Source organism: Myotis lucifugus, unplaced genomic scaffold (assembly GCF_000147115.1).
Source record: "Myotis lucifugus unplaced genomic scaffold, Myoluc2.0 scaffold_170, whole genome shotgun sequence".
NCBI classification, from domain to species: Eukaryota; Metazoa; Chordata; class Mammalia; order Chiroptera; family Vespertilionidae; genus Myotis; species Myotis lucifugus.
The window spans coordinates 2,822,940-2,832,066 of record NW_005871218.1 but is presented as its reverse complement, the minus strand read 5'-3'; positions in this window follow the sequence as shown (position 1 = coordinate 2,832,066).

The window sequence follows — 9,127 nt, the reverse complement described above, 5'->3', positions numbered from 1 at the left end:
GATAGGAAACTTTTCTTCTTCTTTTAATCCCCCAAAGTGTAGGCCATTGCATTGGGCAACTCCTAAATAAGTGTTTTTGACTAGTTAATGGGAGAAAAGACTAAAAGGCAATAGGGATGCGTAGGGCAGGCAGAGTCTGTTTCATAGTTTTATCTAGCTTGGGGGCAGAGGGAGGTGGTGCTGTGGAGCACAGTTGTAGAGATGTAAAGAGAGGGAAAAGAATAAGGGAAGTTAATTGAATTCATAAAATATGCCACCCATTATAATGTCAATCCTAAAAGGACACTACAGTAGGCTGGAAAATGGTTCCCCAAAACATATCCATGTCCTAATCCCTGGATTCTGAAGATGTTAATTTATTTGGAAATAGAATCTTTGAAGGTGTGACTAAATTAAGAATCATGAGATGAGGATATTATTCTGGATTATCTGTGTGAGCTCAAAAGACATATGCTTTATAAGATGGAAGATGCAAGAAATTATACAGATAAAAAAAGAGAAGGCAATGTGAAGGTTAAATGAGGTGGTTACAAGCAATGGAAAGCCGACAGCGACAAAAAGCTGGAAGAGGCAAGGAATGAGTCTACCTTAGTTTCGAAGGGTGCTTGGTCCTGCCAACACCTTGATTTCAGCCCAGTGATACTGATTTTGGACTTCTGGCCTCCAGAACTGTGAGAGAATAAATTTATGTGCTTCTCTTTTTAATCCATCAAGTTTGTAGTAATTTGTTTCAACAGCCATAGGAAACTAATGAGAAATCTTCAGTGCCCCATTTATTAATGAAGAGAAAATCAAAGTTAAGAAAGGGTCAGAAACCTCACCATGCTCACATAAGTAATTACTGGCAGAGCTGGGAATCAAACCCAACTCTGACCAAGTTCAAAGCTGCTTAGATAGTTTTTCTCATTCAGCATTTGGGGGAACCAGATTCCCTCCTAGCCAAATTCTGTTGAATCGATGTTGGCAGTGATCTATGGACTGAGGCACTGTAATTGGATTGTCTCCTTCAGCAGAATAGAAGTAGAAATTTCAATTAGTGGACAAACTAATTTAGGTAGACCTATAGGTCTCTCTCATAATTATATCCCAAAGTAGGAAACTACATGAATAACCTTTTCAAAAAAAATGTAATTGTGGATATCTAACCAGTGACTTACCTGTCCTGCCTCCCTCAGTTGATAGTTCTTAATAAATATTGAGAGAAATGGCAGGTTTCTTTCAGTCTCTGTTGAAAGGTGACTTGTGCATCTATTAAGCATTCATCAATAAATATCTACTAAGATCAACTGTGTGCCTGGGCCTGTTTTATATGTTTAAAATGCATTACTTTACTAATAAGCTAAAAATACCCACACTTCTTAGGTTTACATTTTAGAAAGGAATAGAGAAGATGAAACAAAATAAAAAGCAAAAACAAAATAAATATGTAATATGTTTAGTGTTAGTTTTTGAAAAGTACTCAGGAGAAAAAATACCGTCAGGAGAAATAAGAAATGACAGGAGGCAGGGTAGATGGTGGTTGTATAAAATGGCCAAAGACTGCCCTAACTGGTTTGGCTCAGTGGATGGAGCATCGGCCTGTGGACTGAAGGGTCCTGGGTTCGATTCCAGTCAAGGGCATGTACCTTGATTGCGGGCACCTCACCAGTGGGGGGTGTGCAGGAGGCAGCTGATCGGTGTTTCTCTCTCATCGATGTTTCTAACTCTCTATCCCTCTCCCTTCTTCTCTGTGGAAAATCAATAAAATATATATTTTTTTAAAAAATGGCCAAGGACCAAGGACCTGAAAAAGATGAGAGAACAAGCCGTGGGGATATCTTGGGGGAACAGCAGTCTAGGCAGACATTTGAGCAAATCTGAAGATGCCAAGGAGAGAAAAGGAGACAAGTAGAGGACACCAATTGTATTGGACCTTGTGAGGCCATTGAAAGGGCTTTGGAGTTTTTTTCTGAGATTGAAAGCCTTGGGAGGGTTTTTAGCTGGCATGCACTGGCTTACATTTCAAAAGCATCGCTCAGGAGATCTTGTAAAGAATAAACTTTCCCAAAGAAAGTAGGTCATTTGGAAGGTCATAATTGTACATTATAGAAAAAAAGTCATATTATCTGTATTTTGAAGTTGTCCTACCATTAAGCCTCTCAGAGAAACTGATGGTTCTATGTACTACACTCTACTTTACTTTTGCCCTTTCCGATTTTCATAATGAAATTCAAAACACAAATGACCTACATGGTTAAATGTCTTGCTGCAATATCTAGCCTCTCTATCTGAAGGGAAGGAAAACAGAGAAAATTAATTTTTTTAAAAGCTGCCCTTTTCCTAATGCCCCAAATTCCCTATAGCCTAAGCCAACAAGAACACCTTTGACTTTGATTTATGCATACATAATTCTTGGAATCCTTTAAAAAGGATAAAATACAGGGTTCACGCTCCTTCTGCTTCACCAAGGACCCTTACAATAAATGGATTTGTAATTCAAAATTTTCCTTACATATACTATAGATGAGTCTAGAGTTTAATTAAGTATTAGTATTATTTTAATACATGATATGAATTGTCCACATATGAAAAGTGAGACAGGGAACAAAAAAGTGTAGAAGAAAGACCAAGAGTATTGAGGAAAAAGAGATAGGAAAAGAAGGGGTAGGAAGAAGGCTCAAGATTTCAAAGTGCTATACTTTATATGACTTATGTATGACTTCACAATAAACTTATTGTGTGGTTATGTTCCATAAACCCCATCACCTCTACCGGGTAGCAGCTTCATCAAGTGTAGGCATGGTACTTTGCAATTTCTAACAACTCTCAGATATATAGTGTGAACAACCTACCCAGTTACAGTGACAGACACATCTCAGGAGGCTGGGAAATCTAGTTTGGAGACATTTGAAAATCAAGATGACAACTTGAAACACTCTGGAACCTCAAAAAAGTCACAAATTTCACTGTTTCCTTACACCTTACGAAAGTATAATACGTGCTTAGAGAATGCTAATTCTGTGCCCAGGCATTGTTCCCAGCTCTTTCCTCACTTAATTGCCTCAGTAACTCATAACTCTTAAATTGTCTTATAACTTCCTGAGGTAGGTATCATTATTGTTCCCATTTCACAGATAAGGAAATTGAAACTTTGCCAGGTTAAATTAACTGCTCAAAGTCACAAAACTAGTAATTTGGGAAGCTAGGATTTAACCCAGATAATGTATCACTAACGATTGTGCTGTTAACCTTTGTAAGATCTGTGTTATTTATAATATGCCAGAGAGTAAGCAAAATATTGAACATTTTGCCAGATCATACCAAGTAATTTCCATATCAATATTCCAAAAACATTCCAACTGGATTCTATCCATTTTCTTGTTCTCAATAAGACAAAATACCACAAGCAGCATTCTTAGGAGGGTGCTTCTCATTTAAGAGGAGAACATGAGACGTTACTTCATGAACAGATAAATACAATCATAAAAAATTCTTCAAACTCAGTTTAAGAGCTTCCCTAGAGCCCAAGTCAGTTGGATTTCACATTTGAGAAGGAGCTGCTGGCTCTTACATCTGTGTAAGATTATGCAACTTCAGAAGGACTTTTTGAAATAAAGATTCCAAAATATCCTATAGTAAAACAAGGTACTCTGTTTTCTACTGAGAGTATAAGTTCCTGAATAACCCATTGTTTGTATTTTAAAATTGCACTTTCCTTCCTGCATTTGAAACAAAGCATTTGCCATATTGGAATTTTGCTTTGTCACTTTTGTTTTCTTTTGCTCTGACAGCATTGTTTCCTTCCACATTGCCTTCATTTTCCACGAATACTTGCTGTGTTTATTCTAAGAAGCCAGGAAACCAACTTGAAAGAACAAATGTTTTAAAAAAAGAAGAGTTGATTCTAGTAAACAGTCGCAACTCTGTTACTGGTTAATGACAATAACACTGGGATTCCCCAGTGGATTCATTTGTTTTTTTAGACCCTATGGGGAAAGGTTGGTTTGAAAGGTCATGGTGTCAATGCTGAGAGCTCCCACTTGTGAAACAGACTCCACATTTAGAAAATAACCTGATGCTTTTTGATCCCTAAGTTGTATTTTATGGACATGAGGGTTTTAATATAAATAAAACATCAAACACATGAAACCTGAAAAGAAGGATGTGTGGAGAGTTCTTCATTCTTACAGGAGTTGAAATATTTTGGGATGACAGTGAGAAAAATGGCAAAATATTAACTATTTTGCTTAACATCTGGTACAGTGTAAATAACACAGTTCTCACAAAGGTTAACAGCACAATCATTAGTAGTACATTATCTGGGTTCAAATCCCAGCTTTCAGCTTTTTAGTTTTGTGACTTTGAGCGAATCATTTAACCTAGTAAAGTTTCCGTTTCTTTAGCTGTGAAACGGGACAATAATGATACCCACTTCATGAAGTTATAAGAAAATTTAATGAGTTATGAGTTACTGAGGCAATTAAATGAGTAAAAGAAAGAGTGAGGAACAGTGCCTGGGCACAGAATTAGCACTCTTTAAGCATGAACTCGTACTTTTGTTAGGTGCAAGAAAACTTAGCTAAATGTGTGTCTTTTTTGATGTTCAAAGTTATGGCCTTACAAAATTATAAAAGTAATTCTATGGGAAAAATAGTATTTTCAGCAAATACTGAATATTGAAATAAGACATCCGTGGGCCAGAAAAATAAAACTTATACAAAAAATAACTGAAAATGAGTCACAGACCTAAATGTAAAATGTTAAATATAAAATTATTAGAAGAAAAACATAAAATCTTCAGCATCTATGGCTAGACAAAGAGTTCATAGACTTGACCTATAAAAGGAAAATTTGATCACTTAAATCTCAACAAAATTTAAAAACATTTGAACTCCAAAAGACCCCACTAAGATTATAAAAAGACAGGGTACCCACTGGGAGAGAATACTCTGAAATTATATTAATTGACAGATTAGTGACTGGACTATATAAAAAATTCTCAAAATTCAACATAAAAAACAAAACAAACAAATAATTCAATTGGAAAGTGATCGAAAGGCATGAACAAATATTTCACCAAAACAGATATACATATGATATTCACAGAAGCTGAAAATATGTCCAACCTCATTAGCCATTGAGATATCACTATATAACTACCAGAATGGCTAAAATAAAAATAGTGACATTAGCAAATGCATTGTGGGTGGGAATATAAAATGGTACAGTCACCTTGGAAAATATTTTGGCAGTTCCCTGTAAAACTAAACATGCAACTACCATACAATCCAATAATTCCACTCATGTGCATTTATCTCAGAGAAATAAAAACTTATGTTCACATAAAAAATCCTGTATGTAAATGTTCATAATGACTTTATTTATTATAGCCAAGAACTGTAAATAACCAAGATGTCATTCAGTCATTCAATGGGTGAATGTTTATACAAACTGTGGCACATCCATGCCACAGAATTTCCCTCCGCCAAAAAAAAATAAAAAAAAAAAATATTGGAGCAGACGATTGATATACACATCAAGGTGGAAGAGTCTCCAGGAATTAAGCTGAATGAAAAATGTCAATGTCAAAAGATCACATACTGTATGATTCACTTTTGAAATTAAAAATGGATAACAAATTATGTTTGGGTGAGGGACAGGAAGAGAAGAGTCAGTTGGTGAGTGTGGCTATAAAAGTGCAAGAGATTGTTTTGGTGATAAAACTGTTTCATATCTTGACTGTGCCATTATCAAGATCCTGTTTGTAATATTAGAATATAGTTTTGCAAGATCGGAGGACACAAGTAAAGGGTGGTACCTCTGCATTTTTTCTTATAACTGCATGTGACTCTGTCATTGTAATCACAGAACCAACTCAAACTAGTCCTGTCCCATTTGACAGGGTGCTAAGTTGTTTTTCAGGGACAACAGACCAAAACCACATTCATGCAGCTGAAACATGCCCAGAGGAGAGAACTTTGGCCTCCAGCTGCACAAGGAACCAAAATCTCATCCCCTTCAGCCTCCATGAAATCAAAGGACCAGGACATAACCAATACTCAAACACTGGAACCCCTTCAGAACCCAAGAATCTGTTGTCAGTTAAGATCTGGCAGTGATGCCCCTTGATCATAAATGGCCAACTTCCAAGGTCCTGAAGTTCAAATTTTCCCCAACAGCACTTCCACATACCTATTCCTTCTGGCCCCTTAAAAATCCTTGGCCTGATCCACTGATCTAGATGGATTTGTGGTACCACTTAGTCTCCCACCTTCTCAATTGTTGATTTCTCCATAAACTAACCTTTCCTTACTCCTAACCTTGATGTTTTGAGTTTGGGCCTTTCGATACATCTGGCACATGAACTGTGTTTCAGAAACATGGTTCCTTCAAAACAGAGAAGTTAATTTTAAAAAGACTTATGGGTTTAAAAATTTTTTTAAAAAATTATTCTTCAACAGTATCTAATCAGAACTGTAAGTGGACCCATCCCAACAGAAAATACAGCCTTTTTTTTCAAAACTATGAAAGAATATTATTTTCTCAGTCATTTGGTGTTCTCTCCTTATCAAGAAAGACTTCCTCATCTTCATCTAAATAGCTCATGCTCTATCAGCTTATTTGCTCTGAATCTAATGAGAGAGAAAAAATCACCATCTTCAGAATATTATTTCTCATAAAGGAAATGATGTTTTAAAATGAAGCTAATTTAATTATTGCTTTTCAACTGCATTTCATGAGCTAAATGTCTGACCACCTACCCATCTGTTCCAGTGATAGCATTTCATGCTACCTTTAGTTTCCTCAGTCTTGGAAAGTGAAAACAAACCAATCAAAAGACCTGGATACTCACTTTCAGTTGTTCTCCTTTTAATGAAAGGTGATGAGCCACCTTTACTTTGTTAATATTTCTACTTCTTAGGACTTGGAAGGTGGGGAATATTTTTGTGCTAATTGTATTAATGGGATGTTTCCATTTTGGAGGAGAATATTCACTGTGAGGCAAGCATATGTCTTAACTTTCTGGTTTTCTCCCAAAACCTTTTCTTTTTTCCAATGCTTGATGAGTCAATTGCCATTTAAAAAAGAAAAAAAGGTGGGGCCTGGTGCCACCCTTAAATTTAAGACTGCATTATTATTGGGTGGGATATCATTGCATTGACAGTGCTGTCTCTAGGGTGTGTGACCCTTAGGGTCCAGCTGGTTGAGGAACTCATCTTTATTGTTTCTGCTCATTGAGTTACATCATGCTTCCTTTTGGGGAGGAAGTTGTCAGAGCTAGTTCCAGGAAGATAAATATTCATCTTCTATCACCACTTTGGACCCTAATAAATTTTACTCAACTGATCCTTGAAGCATGTGCCATTTTCTCAAATACAATCAACTTTTTATCAATTAGAGGGAAATGGATTTGGGGCTTTTATTATAGAAAAAAAAATTCATGTAATTGTGCCATTTACCTATGAAAGCTTTTTACTAGTTTTCAAAGTTATTTGCCTTTTGCTTTTCTTTCTTAAAAACAAAACAACAACCACAATAAAAATCTTCTTCCCCGTTTTCTTGACTTTATTGATGACTGTTGGTTACAACTGTGCAGGAATGTCCTGAAGTGAAGCATCTCAACGGTAAGACAGCATTACAATGAGAGGTTTTGATCTAACATGAAAAAGAACCGGTGTTGTTTCATACCCACTGTTTTTTAAGGTAGGAGATATTTTATTTTTCCCCTTGGGCTAAGAACTAAAAATGGAACCAGGGGCTGATTTACTACACTATAGAAGTCTAGCCTAGGACATAAGCCTTTAATGTCTATAACAAAAGATCAGCCTCTTCTCCATGCCATCAGAAGGACCTTGCATTGGTTGCCTCTAATTCCTACGAACTGTATGTCAGAAATAAGTGTGTTTGGTCTTCAGCATCAGCGTGATGCTGGTTGGAGTCCTATCTTGAAAACAAAATGAAGCCATAAATGACTGTTATAGCGTTTTGTAAATCATCAAGTGTTATACAAATAAAAATTGCTTTTATGATAAGTCAGAACCAAATAAATGCTAAGTATAGGTGGGAGCAAACATCTGCATGTTTTCTCTAATAGAAAATGAGTCCTTCGAAAACAAAGCCTTTGGCCATTATGTTTATCTTTGTAATTTCCCTCTCCGGAAAACCACCTCAGTCTTCTGATCCCTATCCAACTGAGTGTTCAATACACGAATGATTTTTGAATGACTGCTTGAAATTGGAACAGAATCATCAGAGTACAGTACTCTCGCCTGGAAACCATGTGACAAATGACTCATCTGGATAAAGGCACCAGGGCTCAAATTATTTTATACAAATGGATCTATTGACTTGGCCTTCATTTCGTAGGCACTTTAAAATTGTAAATAAAAACAGCTAAATATATGAAATTGAAGGACAGTGTTTTAAATAAGATTTAACTCAGTTCCACAATCTCTCCTCAACCTGGTTCTGGGTAATGGAAGTGAAGCTACAAATAAGATGTAGATGTTGCCCTGTAGAAATCTGTAGAGATGTGCAGAAGAGAGAGGAAATATTATGCATAATGTGCGGGAAAGATTATTTAATACTGACTGCAGGTGAGAGTGCCTCTGGAAAAGTTTACTTGGGGAAGGTGGCCTCTGACTTGAGCTAAAAATGTAGATCAAATGTTGAGAGGTAAAGAGCATAATCATGTACCCTTGAAGATCATCCATTTATCACCCATCTCTTCCTTTCCAGGTAGGAACAGAAGGAATTCTACAAAATGAGCCTTAGCTTCACTAAATTCTCCAAGAAGCATGTTACTAGGGAGACCCTAGTAACAAATTCTAGGTTTCTTGTTCCTTTACAGTTGGAAGAATAGCCAATACACTGTGGTAAGAAGCATGGGATTTGGCATCAGATAAGATTTGGGTTTAATCTCAGCTGTGCTACTCGAGCAAGTTATTTAACCTTTATAAACCTCTGTTTCTTTCATTAATATGAGGATTATAATGGTATTTAATTCATTAGAATTTTGTTCGGATTAAATGGCATAATGCATGAGAGGAGCTTAACCTAATGCCTTGCTCACAGAAAGCACCTAATAAACACAAGCCATTGTCATGATAAGGAATTTCACCCTCAACTGCTATATTTCTCATCTCTG